General features: G+C 44.5%; 1 long non-coding RNA gene across 1 annotated transcript in view; it reads left to right on the top strand.

Annotated features, from left to right (window-relative positions):
• The first annotated feature begins 2,569 nt into the window (after nt 1-2,569).
• LOC146008506 (uncharacterized) overlaps nt 2,570-22,260 on the top strand; it is a 58,238-nt gene continuing 38,547 nt past the window's right edge. Inside the window, exons 1-2 of the long non-coding RNA XR_014444523.1 lie at nt 2,570-2,832; nt 6,726-6,897. This is a non-coding gene — a long non-coding RNA (uncharacterized LOC146008506). The remainder of the gene's footprint in view (nt 2,833-6,725; nt 6,898-22,260) is intronic.

The raw sequence follows: 22,260 nt of genomic DNA, 5'->3' as shown, positions 1-22,260 counted from the left end.
CATATTACTTGATGCGTATTCTGTGTCCCTTTGTGGGGCTAGCTGCGCTCGCCACGCTTCGGGCTCGGTGGCTCGCTACTATTAAAAAACAATAATTAAATAAACCAGTGGATAGGAAAATAATTATACTGTATGCGTTACCATTTAAACCATGCAACTCGTAACCCATAGCTTCCGGCGCCAAAGGTTTACAGGGCGCACCGCAAACGCCCCCTTGCTATGTCCTGTGCGGTGCCATCACGTGTAGCGTGCCAGCCAGGGAGAGCATGCAATGAGTTAAGCGCACCACCAACCTCTTCTCTGGGGGGTTGAGAAGGAGTGTGTTTTATATATTTATTTGTGAGGGTGGCCTCCACTAATGTGTGTTTGTCTATATATAAAAGGGGGGGGGGGGTGTGACATGAGCTTGATCCAGGTGCTCTGGCTGCACCCAACGCTACTGATTGGACCATTTGACTTTCTCCCAGTCCTCCGTATTCCATTAGCAGTGTTTCATGGTCCAGACAAGCCTCAATGCTGGAAAATAGCTGTAGGTTCTTAACCCATTACTGGTTCCATAAAATATCTTATGTAAAAAACATTATGGAACTCTAAGGGTAGGAAGAGAGGACTTGTCGAGAAAGAAGTGTCATCATGTTCAATGTCACTGGATGTTGATACCTTACAGGAAAACTCTTCTGATAATCCTCCAAATCTCACCCTGCCTGCCAACTCCAGGCTGCACTGCAGTTAGGGGCATGGAATGTGCAAGCAGTGTGGTGGCTACCTCTTCTCTCTCCTTAAGTCTTCTCCTACCCTTAGAGTCCCAGACTGTTATACTCCTTTTACATTGCCGCAAAAATCCAAGTCATCGACGGGTCAAACCCGGGTCAGCATGTAGATGTCCTTCTCAGTGTCTTACCCAGCATAACTTTTGACTGCATTACTACGATTCCAAACACCTCCCCTGAGATATACAGGGAAGTGTGTATTTATTATCATTTACTCTACAGAGCACTGGTGACGGGTTCTGTAACTTCTCAAAAGTTGAGGAAAACCATTTGTACCCTGCCTGATCCAAAAGGGTGTCCAGTCATACTGTACATATCCACATATAAAACGTGGTCTTTTGGGCCTATGCAAAACCCAGGTTTGGTGATCCCCAACCCCCCTCCATCTGTTGTTCTGAATGTTAAATTCAATGTTTTCTGGAAAACATCACTCCGAAGATTATGTACTGTGATCTCAGCAATCTCTCTTATCATTACCACTTTTAGTAAATTAGTGATTTGAAAACTCCCCCTTTATTTGACGCAATACAATTTATCTAATTTCTACAAGTTTATTCTTCAGTTCAGATATCCACACAATCTGTGTTCACACTGTAACACGTACTTGTCTACTCAGGAATGTCCTGGAGGTCTTGAATCTTTACTGTCTTTACCTGATGTCTCGAAGAGTGGATAAGTCTCACAGAGACCACACCCCTCACACCACCCATATTCCTGCGCCACGCTCAATGCATTTCCAGCCTTGGCAACTATGCATATTACATTTTAATAACCAGGTACTAGAGGCAACATCCTATTCATTTGTCTTTCCTGCATGATCAATACTCAAACAAAGTAATCTTTTGGCAGGCTAAAGTATATAAATTAATATCATGTGTGTATCTAGAACACAATAAAAAATTGTACATTCAATTTATATACAGGTTGAGTATCCCTTATTCAAAATGTTTGGGACCAGAAGCATTTTGGATAACGGATTATTCCGTATTTCGGAATATTTTTAGATTTCAATTATGTATCTTGAGGTATATTGCATTTATGTTGTATAAACACATCAAGCGCATGAAACGCACACAAGTATATTTTATTTGCACATGAAAGAAGGTTTTAAAACATGAATTAAAGTTTGCGTACAATCTCAGACACTGCATTTGAATGCCAAGCAATCATGTACTTGATAAATGCAAGGGTGATAAAGAGAGATAAACGTCCAGCCAATCAGCTCCTTACTGACTTTTTTCAAACACAGCCTGTAACATGGCAGTTAGGAGGTGATTGGCTGGACATTTATCTCTCTTTATCACCCTTGCATTTATCTCATTAAGGCTTAATACATCTGCCCCCATGTTCTCAGTAGTGCCAGTTACATATCATGTCCCCAGTAGTGCCACTTACATATCATGTCCCCAGTAGAGCCAGTTACCTATTATGTCCCCAGTAGTGCCAGTTACAGATGTCCCCAGTAGGTTTTAAGCAAAAACAAAGTACATTTTGGGAACTACAGTATGAATAATTTGGATAACAGATATCTGGATAAGGGATACTCAATCTGTATAAATATCTTTTTTTCCTCTACAATGATTGCTGCAGTGACAGTGAACCGCTTTTTAGAATGAAACAGATTTCAGGCAATCTGCAATGTTCACAAATCATCTTATATTATTGTATTTTTATATTCTAGGCTGGACTTTTCTGTCCCCCACTTAATATTCTATGTGTCCCCCCCCCCTCCCTTTCCTAATGAAACCCGATTTCCCATGCAACTACCTCGCTCTTCAAACTCCTTGTACGTTCATCATTTCTCTTCGCACCGGAAGCAGAACACTGCAGCTGCCAATCCTCTCATTTGTCTCTGGACCCCCAGAATTTTTACCCGGCTACCAAAGGAGGGCGATAACAAAAAAAAATAATCTAAAATGATATTAAAGCTTACAAAAGGACGACGATACCGACACAAATATCAGATGAGACAATTTTGGTAGCAGACGAATTATACAGCGAGATTTCCTTCTGCCGCTGTCATATCGGAGGGAAGCAATTTCACGCTAATTAATTAGTACTGGTAAGCAGGGATTTTTTTTTTAATTAAGCATGTGGTCTTTTTTGTTTCCTCTTTCTGTATTCCTTCTTTAATTTATTCTGACAACTAAAAGCATTTTCAGGGGGTGTTGGGAGGAGGGGAGATGCTCCTGATTAGTCTAAAGCTGTTGAGAAACATACAATGTGACAGGAGATGAGAACAATTTTGCCAACACACCCTTCAGTACCTGCTACAGTGCCTCTGATCTTATGCCAGCTATTCTTCCTTCAATCCTTCATTCATTTTCAAAATTGCATTTATTAAGAAATGTCATTCAACATCCGTACCACTTAGGGTTCAGAATCCATTCTGTAAATGCACTGCTCTTTCTGTAAAGTTACAGTCTGTCCTTACATACCTTGATGTTTGATTGGAACAGAAGGACTTAAGCCTGCAAAAGCCATAGAATCACAATAGTTCAGAATAGGTATACCGGACGGATTTATGGTGAATATTGGTATATGCGATTCTTCAGGTGAATATTTTATTTACATTTACATTGTAGACATTTGTTGTCAACTTCCATAATTGTGAAATGCAGACAGAACTCCAAACATATCTCAACAGGTTCCTCTACATAATATAAGGATTATGCATGGTAGAGATGTAGTATAATTATTACGGGAGAGCAGAACAATGTAAACTGAAGGTGTTAGGCAATGTCCAGGTCTCTTGTGCCACTAGGCACTCTGATTGTATTGGATGAATTATTGTGAATAGCACAACTGAGTAACAACTGCATTGATGTGTGATTATTAATACATGACAAACATAACTTGAAAACTTGGCTACATATACTTTTTCTTCTGCTTTTGTTCTTGTAAATCCCTGACGTCTGATTTATGTTGACTGTATTCTAATATGCCTCATTTCCAACCGGTATACTTCCCATTGTTGTGGCACCTTCTCTGCCAAGCCTTGCAGATCATTACTATACTTCCTTATTCTGAATAAGCACCTTCTCAATCCATTGCATTGTTACTCTGCGTCGTCTATCTGCATGCATAGCCCAATGAAATCTTTTGTGATGAGTCTCCCTGCATTTCATCCCTGGCGTCTGTGCTATGGGATTGAGAACAATGGTTGAATATCAAGAAATGTCAGACTGCAGCATGCCAGGGGACCTGTGATGTGTGGACTGGGCACCATGCCAGCCACAGCAAACAATAGGGCAGACGTTTCATGCAGACCCTGTCAGTTTTACAGGCAGCTGCAGAGCAGAGGGTTGTGTGCTAAGAAAAAGTTGCGGGGGAGGACAAATTTATGAAACCAGAATAGTTTAGAGTTTAACAGTTTCATTACTATAAATTACTGTATATTTAATCAGAAATATTGCTATACATATAGTTTTTTTTCAATTCAATATCTTTTTATTGGTTTTTGAAAATTGCAAAAAAATTGCAAAAACAATGACAAATAAAACGTTGTCAAATTGCAACCGGTACAGTGCCATTTGTATACAATATAAGATAAACCCGTGGTCCATAGACACAGAATAAAATCAATGAGAAGTTACAGTATAGGTACTGTAAAATCACTTATTTTCGCATGGCTTTAATTTTCACGATTTTCGTGAGCCTTTCGTAATCGCGAAAATTAAAGCCGCGCAAAATATCCCCCCCAGCTTCTCATTTAATACGGGGGGGTTCTATTTACAGCAGGTACAGTAGTTATTTGCGAAATTTTCAGCTTGCGAAATCGCCGATTTCTCCATTATCGCGAAAATTATTGCTCGCGAAATTAAGTGCTTATACAGTACATGTAGTAGGACACAGCAAATTTTGTCATTGTGATCCACTAATCATCAAACTCAGCATCCAGATGTAGAAGGTAATAACAACACCAAGTGGGAGGATAGTAAGACAAGAGTTCAAAGTTGAGTGGCATGCGGAGAGTCTAGCCATCTAACCCAGACGTTATCAAATTTAGGTTGTGCATTTCTAGCCATATAGATGTATTTTTCATGGGCAATGGTATTGTTAACCAAGGATTTCCAAGTAGTAAGCATTGGGCCGTTAGCGGCCATCCAGGTCCTGGCAACGCATACCTTAGCAATAGCACAGAGATTGCAAACATATTTCCGAGTACTATTGTTTAGTAATTCCTCATCCATAATTGGCAATATGCCAGCTGTAGGGGTAAGTACATCTCTAGATATCGCCGTATGAATGTTCCGTCTCCAGAGATGCACTTGGGACAGCTTGAATCAGCCCTTCCCACAAATCTATAGAGCCTCTATAGAGAGGGGTTATATAAATTCTGTGTACCAAGAAGAGTTGAATTTGTTGAAATCTGATTGAATTGGTGGCATAACAAATATTCCCCAATGCCTCTGCCAATCCTCCTCTGAAATATCCCCCAGATCAGACACCCACAGGTGCAAGGTAGGCAAGGCCATATTATGGAAAGCCACAAGCAGAGTGGAGTAGATTATGCAAACAAGGTGACTTGGGACCTTATTCTGGTCCGTTCGCATGGCCCTGTGCATTGGCATGGGCCGCTATTTTGACTTTGCGCATTTGTGCACGTGTGCATACACTGGTCGTGTGCGGCCACGGCAAACAAACTGTTCAGAACAGAAGATGGAGGGGGGCATGGGGTGGCGGTGCTGACCATTAGCATATGCGTTTTATGGGCGTTCCCATGAGAATGCCCAGCCAATGACTCGGTTGCGTGGGGGCAGCCAGCTGACATCACCGGATGTCACTAATGATGTGGGTGATACCCTGCGGGCTGCAAATGGATGTTTATGTAAAGCATCCATTCGCAGACAGTGCAAACGTACGTGCCTTGCGAATAGTGGGCTGGCGTACCATCATTCACAAGGCGGCATATGGTTCACTCGCAAGGATGCAAATTTGCATCTGAGCGAATGAACCAGAATACCCCCTTGGACCCAGTTTACAGCGCTGACCCTTGGTGAGAGAATGACCAGGGTGGCTCCCCCAAATTGCTTAGTGAGGACATGACAGAGCAAGAAATATCTATAAAGATACGTGTTGGGAATCTGAAAATCTCATTTTTGATTGTTGGAATGATTTAAGTCCCTCATTGTTATAAAGATGGCCTAGCATTGTTACACCCAGTCTACCCAATGTCTCCCCGACCTGTAACACTACCAGATCCAGGAGTTTATAAGAGCCATGCAGAGGGATTTCTGGATCCCATCCCCGACTTCCCAATAGTTTCTCAGTCAGTTTCAAACAAGTAGGACCTATTTAATAAGAGGGGACCATCTATAGGACAGGCCACCAGTAAGCAGCAACTGAAGTGGAGTCAAGCCGGCAGTAACAATAGCCCCACAGACCCCACTGTGGTGGGGAGGCGCTGAGTAAGTGTGGGCACCGGTCTGCGGGGCTATGGTTACGCCAATGCCGCCTGCCGTGTCTGTGGCTGGGACTCACCGATTACTTGTGCAGTCAAAGCTCTCCATCTCCTCCTGGCTCCTGCTGCAGTGCTAATGAAAACTGACCCTCCCAAAATGGCTGCCACCATACAGCAGACAGTTTTTCAGGATGCTAGAGGAGGCGGCGTTAACTGTGCAGCTAGGTAATATAATCTAAAACTCTGGAGGGCTAGGCCCCCATCAGTCCCAGTTCTATTTAGTGTGGTAAGTTTCAAGCAGAGTTAACCAACCCACCAAACGCATGTAGTGTATGGTGGCCTTTAGACCTCATCACCCTAGCCACTTGCAGCCAAACCTAAACTAAACTCCCATCAGCCTGGGATCCTGGTCATATGAGTATCAAGTAACATATTCCTACTTACTTTACTAGTTTTTGACTGCATTACATGATGTTTGCTTTTGTTTCCTGAACATTTTATGATGCCCCCTAACACTATATGCTGTTTACCATCTTCCTTAATCCCTGCAGAGGCTGCATCCTGCATGTTTGCTCTGAGATCTCCCGCTCTTGACACTCAGCCTGCAAGATGCTATTTCCTCTCTACAAAGCAACACTGCGACTAGTCGTATGAAGGCCTGATGATCCTGGACACGTACCTCGTTCCTGATTGGCATATCTAATGCAGCCATACTTAATGAATGTGAGTAATTATGCTAATAGTGCTTTGCTGCAGGGTTCCACAGGGGAACAAGACAAAGTGATGCAGAGGGATGGTGGTTAATGAGCACAGTTACAAGATGAACCTATATTTCTCCTGTCTCGCATGAAGCCAATTTTACCTATGATTACGTTGTTAATATGTTTTGCCTACAAGATAAAAACATCACATGTTTAGCTGTTATCATGCTCACCTCCCTAGATTATGTTTCTCAGTGCACAACAAGTCCCTATCTACGATTTGGACTAATTAAACTTAAAATGGGTGAAATATAATAGGGTGAGAGATTTAGAAAATTAGAGATTTGGTAAGAAATCTCCAGTTTTCTTAAAGAGCCACTGCAGTGTGATTTTGCAGTGTAAATGATGTATGTTTACATACATCTCCAATTTATAGGATCTGCACATGCTTTGCCGCAGCACTGCTCAAGTGCAGATCCAGTGCTGCCAGCAGCAATCACGCGCACAGACCACTAAATGCCACAGTATGAATGACATGGTGCTGGTGTTTGGGAGCAGCAATGTCATGTATGTTGTGTATATATTAGTTTTGTAATAATATGTGCTGGGGCTATTTTACTGGATTAAAGTTGTTTATGGTCAACAAAATGCTGTAGGGTAAAATCAAGAATGTTGTCATGGATGTGTATGTGCTGGTCATGGAGTGAATATTAGGGGGTATAGGGGCAGATGTATTAAGCCTGGAGAAGAGATAAACTGGAGATAAAGTGGAGATAACTTGGAAGAGTTAACGCACCAGCCAATCAGCTGTGACAGTTGGGATCTGATTGGCTGGTGCGTTAACTCCTTCCACTTTATCTCCAGTTTATCTCTTCACCAGGCTTAATACATCTGCCCCTTATTTACTAAAGCTTGGAGAGAGATAAAGTGGTTGGAGATAAAAGTACTAACCAATCATTTTTCATGCACAGTTGGCTGGTACTTTATTTTTGCCCATGGCCTAGTACAGAGATAACGTGCACTACTTTCGCATTCCATCTGCATCCTCAGCGTGTGTCATTGTCAATCATAACGCTCTGCCACACTGGTGTCCGCAAAAGGAGCCTGACCTAATCAAACGATCATCGAATGAAAGGGGATTGCCAACTGCCCTCCACAAGTGGGACAGCAGGACAGTCCCAAAAAACCGGGCCACACAAAAATTCGGACAGTTGGGAGGTATGCATCTGCCAAGCCAGAATTTTATCATTTCCTTCAATATTTGCAATGAACAAGATAACTATGAAAATATATAATTTTTTTTATAGTTGAAGCTATAACAGCAACCAAGCAGGGATGGCACCGGTTTACTGTGGTGGTTGCTAGTCCACTGTGTCTGTCACTGGCATGCAGTCAGATCCCAGAGAACACAATGACAATAAATCAGATAGCAGGAGAAGAGGCAAGTCTGCTTGAGATCAGTGAATGAACGCTCTGCTGACAAAATACAGAACAGTGAGAATTATTCACTGATCTGAAAGGTTCAGTGCTTCTTCTGCCTGTCAACAGTCTGTCAGGTAATGCTGTATTAGCCTACTGAAAGCTGCCGCCAGTGCTTAAAGTGGTCCTGGTGAGGTGGTGGAACTCTCTTCCCCGCCATCTCCCCCCCCCCCCCCCCATATGTCACAACCAGGGCGGGTGCTAGGGTATTCGGCGCCCCCCTGCGAGCTCAAAATGTATGACCTATCTCACATAGACATGGAAACAATAATGCGGGCCACATAACGCCACCCTTAATGCAAATTATGCCCCAAAGTGCAAAAGAATCTAACAGGCCAAACAATGTGAAAGGTTCCGTTCCCTACATTATGCCACAAGTTATGTACCCTACATCACACCCCAATATGACATAATTTGCAGAATGAGGACACAGTACACAACATTGGCACATGTGAAAAAGTGACACAATCATAAAACCAATAATATAATGGCTGGCACAGGGCCCCTCACCTTCATCCTCTTCAGGTAGGAGGTCTGCACATAGCTTGTTTCCCTGCTGCAGCTGCTGGACATCCACCAGTGCAGGTTACACTGCTCATGGTCATTCTAGAACAGATGCCGCTGCTTCCCTAGCTCCCACAGAAGCTCCGCACTGCTCTCCGCTCAGCTGTTGGCAAGTAAGGATCTCAGCCCGGGCAGCTACTTCTGCAGTCCCAGAAAGTGCTCTTTCTCTGCTGATGTGGTCTGCAGTGACCGGACACTGGGAGTGGAGCTTTGAGCCGGCTGTGCATTACTAGGCGTCATGGTCCAGGTGACTGCTCTGCAGAAAGGTCAGCCCATGCATACCTGCCAATCCTCGACACCCCTGCCAGCAACACAAGGTAAACAAGACAGCCGGCAGGGGCTGGCTGGCAACTTTTAGCCTAGGGGGCAAGTTCAGAGCACTGGCCCATAAGTAACAGCGCATCAGCGATTCCTGGATATCGAACCCCCGCCCCCGAAAAAATTAAATAATGCAGCAAATGGGTGGAGAATAATTCAGTAAGAGAGCGGAGCCGCGATTGCGACCCACATTCAGACGAATTTTGGGGGTATGAAGGCTGGGATAACCAGGACACCACAGGCTGCTCCCCCTGCATAACAACCAGGACACCACAGGCTGCTCCCCCTGCATAACAACCAGGACACCACAGGCTGCTCCCCCTGCATAACAACCAGGACACCACAGGCTGCTCCCCCTGCATAACAACCAGGACACCACAGGCTGCTCCCCCTGCATATCAACCAGGCCACCACAGGCTGCTCCCCCTGCATAACAACCAAGCCACCACAGGCTGCTCCCCCTGCATAACAACCAGGCCACCACAGGCTGCTCCCCCTGCATAACAACCAGGCCACCACAGGCTGCTCCCCCTGCATAACAACCAGGACACCACAGGCTGCTCCCCCTGCATAACAACCAGGCCACCACAGGCTGCTCCCCCTGCATAACAACCAGGACACCACAGGCTGCTCCCCCTGCATAACCAGGACACCACAGGCTGCTCCCCCTGAATAACCAGGACAAACAGGCTGAAAACAGTGCTTAAAGTGCCCGCTGCATTATATATATATATATATATATATATATATATATATATATATATATATATATATATATAATGAATAGGAGGTGGCGGCACTCAAATAAAGGCAATATAATGTATAAATAAGGTACATACCAGGTACCTGGGAGCCGGGCCTGGGACACTGCAGGGAGGGAGAGAGGCTACTGCTCACCGGATGGTGGGGGCCGGCCCGGGGGTAGATAAAGAGCGCGGATTTCAACGGCCGCGTCGGAGAGAGGGAGCCGCTCTGCAAGCTGCCGCCTGCGCTGTCATACAATATGACAAGCGCGGCAGCAGCAGTTTAAGGAGCATAGCAGGGAGAGCGTCCTGGCCTCCTGAGCGGGTAGCGCCGGCGGCCATGTTCCTGTAGCCAGCCCACCCCTGACAGCCGGGTAGAGTGCTGGAAAACCCGTCTGTCTCAGAGCACGTCGTCCATCCCTCCGTGTGCGTTGCAGCTATTTGAAATGACGCGCAGCCCGGCTGCCAATCAGGCAGTCGCAAGCTGGCACGTCATTTCAAATAGCCGCCCGCGGACGGATGGACGACGTGCTCTGAGACAGCCGGGTTTTCCAGCACCCGGCTGTCTTGTTTAGCAATGCAGGCAGGGAGAAGCAGAGGGGGCAAGGTGAGCGGATGGAGGCGGAACCGTTCCGCCTCCAAAATGGAACTGACGGAACGCAGTTCCGCCCCGTTCCGCCTCACTTTAACCCCTGGCTGCCGCCATGTTTCATATGATGTGGAGCAGAGGAGGATTCTCCACAAGTCAACCTACAGTAGATGCCTGCCTAGGGCCCAGCAGGTCCCAAGAGGCCCCATAAAGATGTCCAAAACATTCCCAGAGGACCATTGCATGACTACTATGTGATGTCATGACATCACACAGACCTGCCCACACTCCCAAAGTCCCTTTGATGTTCTTTGATTGGATAAAAAATATTTTTACACACAAAATGGTTTCATCCATTGTATGTGGATAGTCAGTTTACTTTACATGTGACACAGGTATTAAGCCTGCATCCAAAAGACCTAGGGCCAGATGCACTAAGCTTCAAAAGTGATAAAATGGAGAGTGATAAACAGCCACCCAATCAGCTCCTACAGATAGAGCGGGTCTCACTCTTGCAGGGGATGGCGGAAGATTCACCATCCGCCATCCCCCGCTAGCCGCCATAAGGGGACGCGCGCACACGAGATGCGCGGGCGTCGCCTTACAACGGGGCTCCCCCTGGGTTCCCGCCGCCTCACCGAACTGGAAATCAGTCCAGGGTCCGAAAATTTCTAGTGGCAGCCCTGGCTGCCTCTCCTCTCCTGTTGCACACACCAACCGGAATCTCTCCCTGCAGCCCAATCTCACCATCTGTCCTATCTGACAGATAAACCAGGGGAGGTATATGCAGATACAATGCAAGGAAATCTGCAAGGACACTGATTTTGTGTTATGAGCCTGATTCAGTGTGGCCTGCAGAAGTGCGAAAGTTGCTATTTGGTAATGTCCACACTTCTGCACATGCATGCACCTGAAACTGCAATCGCAGGAGATCACAGTTTGATGCACTTGCAGGAGATTGCTGCATTGCGTTGGTGAGAAGCAGTGTCTTAATGGGAGTGGTCTGGACAATGCAGGCGTGGCCAGACCACTCGGAGGGAGGGCCGTGTGTTGAGGGAGGGCCATGAGTTTTTTGGACAAACAGGGAGGTGTGAGTTGCATATAGTGGAATTATGGAGCAAGTCTAGGACATGTGGGGACATTTTGGGGATTTTTTTTTTAAATTTCAAATTCAGGTTAATGTTGCCCATAAATTCACTAATTGACATATGTAATAATTACAACAGCAACGCACCACACTCATGATCTATGTGATCCATAATAAAAGCTGCATTCAAAAAACTGGAATTTCATTTCACTAAAAGGTGTTCTGCACCTCTCCATATTGAGGTTCTTGCAAAGACTCATCCTGAGTGTAAGAAGGAGGCGTTCACCATGATCGTGCTGAACATTAATGTGCACTAATTCAAATAAAAAGTTCTTTATGATGCACAGCAAGGTCCTTATTCTGGTTCACTCCCAAATGTACAAAACCATGTGCACTGTAGGTGGAGTAGAGGTAACTTGTGCAGAGAGAATTAGATTTGGGTGGGGTTTTACTTAAAAGTGAGATCTATATTGCAGTTTAAAATAATGCAGTCAGTATTTTCCCTGCACAGAAAAAGAATACCTCACCAAAATCTAAATCTCTCTGCACATATTACATCAGCCCCCCTGCAGTGCACATGGATTTGTCCATTTTAGAAGGACTATGCCTTTGCGAGTGAACCAGAATAAGGGACCAAGTGTGCAACATAAATGTGCCAGCTAATGATTTCTGATTCAGAAGACAGCAACACTTTCCAAATGAGCACTTTTCACAGTTGTTCTTGTAGCATCCCCTGGTGGTGCAAGAGTTGTATTGCAAACTACATTAGCTCAAAATAAATATTCCATTAATTTAAGTACAGTACACTCGGGGCAACATTGGTTTTGCACTTAATAGTATGGCTGGTTTATATATTATACTGGTACAAATGCTTATAAGCGACAGATTTGAAAATCTGCCGTTTAGTAAATATATCCCTAAGTGTAAGTGTATTATATTCAATAATATAAAACCTCTGACTAATGTTTATGGTTTCTGTATTTTCTGCAAACCTGAACTACAGTATGTAGAATGTTCATGTTTGTGTAAAATAGTCCCTCTGGAGAAAAGTGCTATATAAATAGTATTAAGGTGTGTACACACGGTACATATGCCGTGCTATGCGAGTCCCGATCCGATCAGATCGTATTGGGACTCGCATCGCACGGCATGCATGCAGTGGCACCTTTTTAACTATATAGTGCAGATCTGCACTATATAGTCTTGGCTGCCCTCTCTGTTTGACCGCCGACTTTCACTCACAGGGGAGCCTGCATCGGCAGCGCATCGGGCTCACAAGCCCTAAAAAAGCATACAATCAACATGCGATCTGCATGCGATATGGCTTCCGATGTTCACTGTATCGGCAACATCGGAAGCCATATCGCACCATGTGTACACACTATTAGTATTATTATTATTATTAGTGTCTAGAGAAAGGTATGTTAAACCAAAGGGTAGAACAAGTTTCCAGCAATATTCACAGTTTTCTCTTTATACTTTACAGACAGATAAGATGGACAGAGAAAATGCTAACTATCATTTTTCAAACCCATCATGTAACATTGCAGTTAGGAGCCGATTGCCGGTACTTTATTTCCGTCCACTTAATCGCCCTACAAAGCTAAGTACATACGTACTTAATCAGGGGTGTAGATCGTTAGGTCAACAGTGTCTAGGTCTACAGGCAAAAAGTTGACATGGAAAAAGGTCGACATGTATGTTTCACATTTTTTTGTGTCTATTTTGACATAGTTCGACACAGACACCATATTAGCATACCGCATCTCCTGAAATGGGTTGCTGCTCTCACCATGCTTCAGGCACAGTGCCTCGCTGTGCTTGGCACACTATTATATTCTCCCTCTATGCCCACTGGGATGGTCAAGTATGAAAAAGTCAGTTAAAAAAAAAACATGAAAAACTCATGTCGACCTTTTTTCATGTTGACCTTTTCATGTCGACCGTTTGCTTGTGTCGACCTTTGAACATTCCAACCTAATGCAAGTCGAAGCAGTTTTGTCTTCTACATGCTGGATGAAGGTCTCCACTACAGCATCCGGTGATTCAAAACAAATCACATGCATCGTGTGCTGTGCTTGTGCGGTGAAAAACAAGAAGAAGCCCCAGAGGCCAGGTCTGGACTGCAAGGTGGATGACTAAGCTCCTGAATGTGTTCGTGGACCAGAAAATCCACCTCATTTCTGGATTTGTGGGCAGGGCCATTGTCGTGATGCAGAGGAGCATCACAAGCTCAAGTTCTTGGACGGCACCTGGAAATGGCTTCCAGCATTTGTGGCAGGAATTGGGATGACACTAAACCTAACACACCATTTTTAGTGCCTAACCCCTAACTCCTTCCCTACAGCCTAACCGTAACTCCCCCTGCACACTAACCCTAAGTCCCCCTTGTGACAAAAATTTAAAGTGAATAATAATCATATAGCCACAGTATATACATCACTTTCACCTCAGTGTGTCTATAACTCTAATCTCGTCCAAGTCTGTCAGCTGTCAGTCAGTGTTACACCCCAAAATCTCTGACACTAGCTCCGGAATCTCTGCTATTCATCCAGGCAAGCATATGCTCGGTGCTCTGCCCATGAGTCGTTTTCCAGCAGGTACCAGGTCCATGAGTAATTTCTTAGCAGGTCAGGACACTTTTGATTTCTTGTCTTGGTTCCAAAATATCCAGCAAAGAGCCTGAATATGGCCCAGGAAATGTTGAATCTGAGCTGCCCACACACAGAGACCAGCAGCAGGAAAAGGCACAGTGAGCACAGTGAGCAAGCCTGCTCAAGCAGCAGTGGCAACAGCAGATCCCCACATATGTAAAGCCCTAAGCCACCTGCACACATAGACCAACAGCAGGAAGAGACAGCACCACCCAGTATAGAAGGCTGGCCGACTTGAGCAGCTGTTTCAGCTAATCAGCTTGTGTGCTGAAGGGTTTGTGCTGTGGGTCACAGTTGGGTCTGGCATAGCAGTGGCTGTGTCTTGTGAAAAAATAAAGTCTCTTTAGGAACATTTCTCATTTTGGAGGTAGGTCACCTTGGCTGGCACCCCTCAGGTTCCGGCGCCCTTAGGCAGCTGCTTAAAGTTGCCGAATGGCAGCGTTGCCCCAGGTTATCACTGATTAATAAAAAAAATAGACTCCTATATACGTAACTGGGTACCACTGCTTTCAACCAAATTCCCATCCTGCCAATGGGATGTTTGGTATTTTTCTAGTCTCCTTTTAAGGTCTGAAAAACCTTAATATTATCTATGGTAAATAAATGTGTGTGTATATGTGTGTGTGTGTGTTTTTAATGGACTAATTTAACTTTTAAGGGCATATACCATTAGGCACTGAGTTCACCGCAACAGGATTAAGGGCCAGATGTATCAAGCTTCAAAAGTGATAAAATGGAGAGTGATAAACAGCCAGCCAATCAGCTCCTGTCTGACATTTTTCAAACACGGTCTGATTGGCTGGCTGTTTATCACTCTCTATTTTATCACTTTTGAAGCTTGATACATCTGGCCCTAACTCTGGTTTTAACTCATGGAGCTATTCAATAATTTTGCATTTATTTCTGCATGGTATACACTTTTGGTAGCTCATAGATTCTGCATAAAATGCTGTGGATTTTCGTGTGCATTAAAACCCTGCAGGTGCACATATTGCACTCTGGAAGACCTTTCAGGGCTGTTTTGTACTGAATGGGTTATCAGTTGTTCTCCATAACTGTATTAGCAATTGGATACTATTGAGTGGAATTGAGGACTGGTGGCATTGAGGTTGCTGCTAGTAATTACTCTGTGGGATAATGTCTCTTCCTGCTGCTCCACACACTGTTGGCTGCTTCTCTTTTGGCATTTTAACAACAAATCACTTTGTATTATTGCAGTCGGGATTTGACATCTTACTGTCACCAGCAGAACAGGCACTCTGCCAACGCAATCTTTCCCAACGCTAGTAGTGACAACATTACTACCGATTGGGGACCACCCTGAAACTCATTGTGAAGGAAATGAACAAAATGAACACTGCCACTCAATGCTTCCCCGCATCGTCTAGAACTGGCAATGTGCCTTGTTTTGTCTTGCTATGTACCATCTTAAAAAAAAAATAGTGCCCCAATTAAACAATTCTTTCTTAAAATCCTAATTTATTTATTTTGATCGAATACTCCATTTTATCTATTTTCTGTAATATAAATAATCTAAAATCTCTGTATGGAATATGTTAAACATATGCAAAGTCATCGTCACAGTTTTCTTCTGTACTTTGCATGATTTCATTTATTTATTAAGAGTTATTTATGTAGCGACGGCATATTCTGTTTGTTGAGAAGAGAACATTAATAGGACAAGACTGGGTAATAACAGAAACACAGAGATACAATAAGAGGACCCTGCTCCCAAGTCTGCAATCTTTATTCAATTTATGTTCCTGTTTCTTGGGATTTATTCTAGCCTATCTCATTGAAAATATCATTATCTGATTTATTCTTTTCTTGAGATTATTGCTATTCTGTCACACTGATGGTAAAAGTGAATAGACTTCTATTGTAAGCATATGTTATGGTTCTGCTAAATAGGAATATACCGTACTACACTAGAACATTTCTGTAAATAAAAATGTTACTATTGGATTATAGATTGTAATGAGAGTCCCAGCAGTCTATTTACTTTTGCTAGTAGTATATTTATGACCCTAGTTCGGCCCTGGGCTATAAATATGACAGGAGAGGAGCAGAGCTTGTCTGCCTGTGGTCACATACCATGTGACCATATCAGCCTAGTGGTTACAGAACTATTAATGTTATTATTATTATTATTATTATTATTATTATTATAGAATTAATTGAATAAAACATGGCCATGGATATTCATTGATACTATCTCTATTTAATTTCAAGTGCACCGCATCCCCTCGCATCGCTGGCTTCGCTCGCAATTCCGAAATGGTCAGTTTTGCCCAAAAGCGGACATACTGTGGAGAATATGGACATAAGATGGGTGGGACTGGCTAATATCTGCTCCTAGGACCTTCTTAAAGACAGATACTTAGCAGCAATCGTATACCAGGTGGTCATAGGAGTCCCCTGATGTCAAAGAGCATGTAATCCTTCTTTTGCAGAAATGCTCATAGGGGTTGTCCAAACAGATGGTAGCAATACCTGGATCAATTTAGAAGCATACCGCAATAAAGAGTGTTCAGTGGATATATTCAACAGTCCAGATAGTGTCCAAATTATAAGTGCTGGTCCATAAAATGTTCTTGCTGGCACTCAGTGCATATTACACTTGTGGCTCAGCTCCACATATTTCCTTTTAACATCGAAAACATGAAAAAATTACATGAGATAATTTTACGGAAATAAGTATATTTTTTTCATTTATAGGGTTAGAAATTATTTATACAATGTTTGTTACAATTACAATGTGCTAAAAGTTTGTACTTGTAAGTGAATTTAAAGTGAATTTAAACATTGACGAATAGAGCTCAGCTCAAAATATGTCTGACTTTATAGAGCTGTTTTTAGAGCTGCTTTGTGTCCAACTTTCAAACCTCGCTCCCATTACATTGGCCAAGTTGTATGTTTAACATGGGCAAAACATTTACCAACAGGTTGTGTTCGGAGCTGAAAGCATCTGACTTTTAATGAACTTGAATGCTATAACATTAACCAACTTTGTAAAATGATAGATTTTTGCATAAAAAATTGAAATTTCACAAAATCGGACCACAATAGCCTTTCGATGCATCTGGTCCTAATTTTATATATCCGCGAGGATTACCTACTTTTAGAGTATCCTCTCCGGGAGAAGCCTGGAGTGGAGACTATCAGCAGCACTTTGTGTAGTGGGTTCTGTTCTCAACATCTTCAAGCCCCGCCCCCAGTACAGCAAATACCTCAAATTGTGGGCCCCTTCCTCTCCCCAAAAAGCCATGAATTGAGGTATATAAAAGCATATGACGGGGGACTGGTGTGGGATCCGGTGGAATGAGGGAGGTTTCCCCACGTTTCTGGGGTGCCAGGAGGGGGACCCAATTTTTGGGAGCCTCCCAGCCATTCTGGGAGGGTAGGCAACCTTGATTTTTTTTTTCTTCCTTTTTCTCTTCTGCTTTTCCTAATTGGTTTTGGCATTTTTCTTTTAAAATAAAGGAGATGGGAAGGGAAACACTTTTTGATAAATACAACTTTAAGAGGTTTTAAGTAACAAAACCTTTGGAGGCATCAACTGCACAGGAATACCTACGTTGCACAGAATACACCTTGGCCCTTATTCTGGTTCACTCGCAAAGGCAAATTTCTTCTCAAATGGACAAATCCATGTGCACTGCAGGTGGGGCAGATGTAACATGTGCAGAGAGAGTTACATTTGGGTGATTTATTTTGTTTCTGTGCATTTGCCCCCCTGCAGTGCACATGGTTTTGTCCATTTGCCTTTGCAAGTGAACCAGAATAAGGGCCCTTGTATGCTGCCCAGACAATCTAAGCAGAGTAGTACCAGCAACTTGCTTTTACATTTCAGACCGTAACTCATTTGTTTTCTGTTTCAGAATCTACAGAAAAATAAGCTTTGGCGTGTGTCAGCATTAATATGCAAACAAGAGTTCTGCAACTAGATGGATTTATGCATAATGTATTGTGGTCATGAGGACAAGACAGCAGTGCTAGTTATCACTGTATATCACATTAATAACCTTTGTTTGAAAATATTGATTTAGAACGTTATCTGGATAGACAGCAGCCAATATTAGCTTTATACAGCGCTTGGTATCACTATAAACACATCACTGTGTAGCAATGGTAGGGTGGGGCCTACCATAGAGTAGGCAGCATCTGGATATGGGAAATAAGGAAAGATACACACACACACACAGTGTACTGTAGCTGTAGCTTGTGCCTCCCTGTAGAGTAAAGGTGCCAAGCTTGGATAGCTAGAAATATGCATGAGATAAATATGCCATACAAGCTTGCAGGACTAAAAGGACTGAGCTAATCTAGATGCAGATGTGCTGAAGGGGGAGGTTGCCACAGATGCTGTAATTGGCATGTGTCCTTGAAGATCTTTGGGGAGGGTGGATGTCCCTTCTGCACCTCTCTGCTGGCGCATCACTTAGTTTCCATGGGAACGGACTGGAGCCTCCATGCCTCCCCCTTTGCTGCTACATGGGAATTTTCCCTGAGTGCTAGTTCTAGCAATGTGTGCACAGCACAGTGCAGGAGGAAAATAACACAGAGCCAATTACACCGCTGCACTAAGATACAAATACAACCAATGTGATTCAAGCTGCAAAGAATCACCATTATGTTTTACCATTCTTTATAATTCTAGACACATTAAATGTTAACAGAAAGAAAAAACTGAGGAACTTGGAGCCTGGTACTTGATACTTGGTCTGCGCTGACCTCGGAGGCCAGAGTGATAGCAGTGGCTTGAGTGATAGCAGTGGCAACACGGAGTGTTGATGGCCTGGAAGCCGACACGGTAGTGTAGACGGCCTGAGAGCCAGAGGGAGTGTTGACGACCTGGGAGTTGACAGGAGCTTGTTGCCGACCTGGGAGTCAACGCGGGAGTTGACGGCATGGAAACCAACACGGCTGTTGATGGCCTGGGAGCCGACACGGGAGTTAACAGGAAACTGAGAGTTGACGCCTCTGTTGACTTGGGAGTCAAAAGGTGGTATGGCCCTTTAAGGGCACTAGCAAACTCTGCTAGAAGATGCTGGAGTGCTCTATCCTCTTCCCTTGGGACCTGGTGATGGTAGACAGCGAGGAAGGTAACCTGGCAGGTTAGGAGAGCCAGGGAGCTTTAATATCAGCAGCAGATGACTGCAGCAGATTGCACAGGGTAACCACATGGTCTCTGGACAGGATCCTGGAGCCTTGGAACACTGAGGACTGGATACACACAGAGATCAGACAAGTTGTTCAAGGCAGGGGTAATGGGCCAGAGGCCTCAGCTATATCCCCCCTGCTTGCCTGTGATTGGCTGCAAGCCGCAGCAGCAATTAAGTCCAGGAAGTGCCTGTGCACACCTTTGGTCACATGGGTCAGGTATGCCACACAAGTGGTGCCTGATATGGTACACATGCAGACATCCCATGACTGGTACAGGACACATGGGGGCACCCATGGAATTATACGGCACACATGCAGGCACCCCGGGACTGATATAGGACACATGGGGGCATCCCTGGAATAATACGGCAGACTTAGCAACACCCCATGATTTATACGGCACACTTGGCTCACTCCTGGACTGATACAGCTCCCCTGGACTAATACAGCACACTTAACAGGCCTTGCATTACAAATTAAAAAAATAGCTTTTTGTAATTTTCATTCAAATCTGATACAGGACACATGTGCCGTATAATTCAACACCTTAATGGGGGTGAGGAATCTTGCCTATGTAGATACAATTTGTGTAGAGAGAGATCATTGGTGGCTTGTTTTGTAAGGGGCCCAAACAAGCCAATCATTTCAGCCACAAGTGTGGCAGTCCTGGTCACTGAAACCATTGGTTTATTAAAGATTGCATGTCCTGTTTATACAATATAAGGCCCAAGGATAATTTCATCTTGCACCTCTTTTCTTTGCATTATGTGCATTTTGGAGCTTTTTTGGCATCATTTTTAAAGCTGATAATGTCTGCCACTGCAGTGCCGCTCCTAGATGTGCCACATGTTTGTGCCGCCCAAACAATCCAGATCCAATACGTGAAAGGAGATCCAGATCCAAAACCAAAACCTGAAAAGTGTCCAGTGCACATCTTTACTTCATATAGCAGTTAAACATATCGCTACAGTAGTTTGCAGGAATCTATGACCTGCAAACTTTCTTTGTTGTAGGGCAGGGGTGGCCAACCGGTCAGAGGTAAAGAGCCGAAAAATATCGGTAGTCAAGCTAAAGAGCCGACATCATGCGTGCGCCGAAGGTGCATGCGCCAAAAAAAGGGGTGTAGTCTATTTTGACCCCTTGGGTGGGTGTGATACAAATATGCCTCCAATAGTGCAGTGCCATATATACATATGCCCCCATGGTGCCAGAAAGCTGCTATGCCCCCACAGTGCCACAAACTGCTATGCCCCCACAGTGCAATTTTCCCAGCAGCAGCACTCACCGTTGTTGCAGCTGCTGCCAGGCAGGGAGAGGACAGTCTGGCGTCCGACTCATGTCATGTCACCGAGGGGAGGGGAGCACACAAGCACAGCACAGCGCACGTCTCCTTCCCCCCTCACTTCCCTGTGACTGGTCCGTCCACCAATCAAAGCTCGCTAATGGCTCCTGATTGGCTGCTGGCCATGGCCCAGTCACAAGGATGCACAGTAAAGGGTAGGAGAGATGCGCAATGCGCGCTCTCCTCCCCTCAGAAGGAGAAGGGATTCAGGGAACGGGGAGCAGTGGGGACTGGGATGGACGGTGGGTGGTGGGCAGCAGTGGGAGCAGGAGCCGCACTTTACAAGGGGGAGAGCCGCATGAGGCTCAAGAGCCTCGGGTTGGCCACCACTGTTCTAGGGAATAGGATTGCCACCTAGCAACAGCTGGTGGGTTAGGCTGGCAAGCCTCCCGACTGCGCAGGAAAAGGTAAAGTGAAAAGATTTTTCACTTACCTTTCCCCTGATCTGGGGAGCGGGTCCGGGCGCGTGCGCACGCACGCTGGTCACGTGCAGGCACGCGCTCTCCTGAGCCCAGGATCCCGCCCCCAGCTTTAGTTTTTTCGGAAGGTCGCTGATGGCAATCCCAAATAGAACAATTTGAATGGAGCACGTTAGTCAAACTATTAAGGAATAATGGCAAGGAGAAAATAGGTGCAACAAAGGATTTTACTGAACATAATCACGTAAGTGAAAACAAGAACTGGTAAGGACTAACTAGGGTCAGCAATACTGTCTATAGACGATAGAGTCCAATAAGAAGGACCAAGTGGTCAACTTGAAACGGCGGGCGAATGAGCCAGATGGATCTACTTGTTCTCCTTAGCTGGTTGTGCCTGTGGCTTCTTCTGGCCTTTTGGTGCGCCTGAAAGGGCAGAAAAGAAATACAGGATTATAGAATTGAGTTAGAGTAACCAACAGACCTAGCAAGGTCTAGGGTGGGTTGGGTGGGAGCTGTTGCTAGGTGGCAATCCTATTCCCTAGAACAAAAAAGTTTGCAGGTCATAGATTCCTGCAAACTACTGTTTGTTCGTCGGGAGGCTTGCCACCTAGCAACAGCTGGTGGGTAGACTACCACATACCTGGTGGTTTCTCTAATAAACTCGATCCTTTGAGGATCGGTGGGTCTCCAGTAGTGTTTTACAAAAGTACGGCTGGATGACCAATGGGCAGCTTGCATTATCGATTGTAGTGGTAAGCCCTTGGCTGCAGCGGAAGTAACAGCTGCGCCCTTAATTGAATGACATTTGAAGGTTGATGTGTCTATTCCCGCCAGGTTCATTGCAGCTACTATCCATCCACGGATAGTAGATGCTCTAGCGGGGCGGAAGGGTTTACGGCATGTAATAAATAACTGGGAATGGTCACCCCGAATTGAGGCTGTCATTTGGAGGTAATGTGTCAAGCATGTAACTAGACACAGGTCAACATCTGAATGGTCTTTCAGTATGTCGAACTCTACCAGC

This window comes from Crinia signifera, chromosome 6, assembly GCF_055691185.1.
Source record: "Crinia signifera chromosome 6, ASM5569118v1, whole genome shotgun sequence".
Lineage (NCBI taxonomy): Eukaryota > Metazoa > Chordata > Amphibia > Anura > Myobatrachidae > Crinia > Crinia signifera.
Note: the sequence above shows the minus strand (reverse complement) of the source record. Positions and strands in the feature narration are given on the sequence as shown.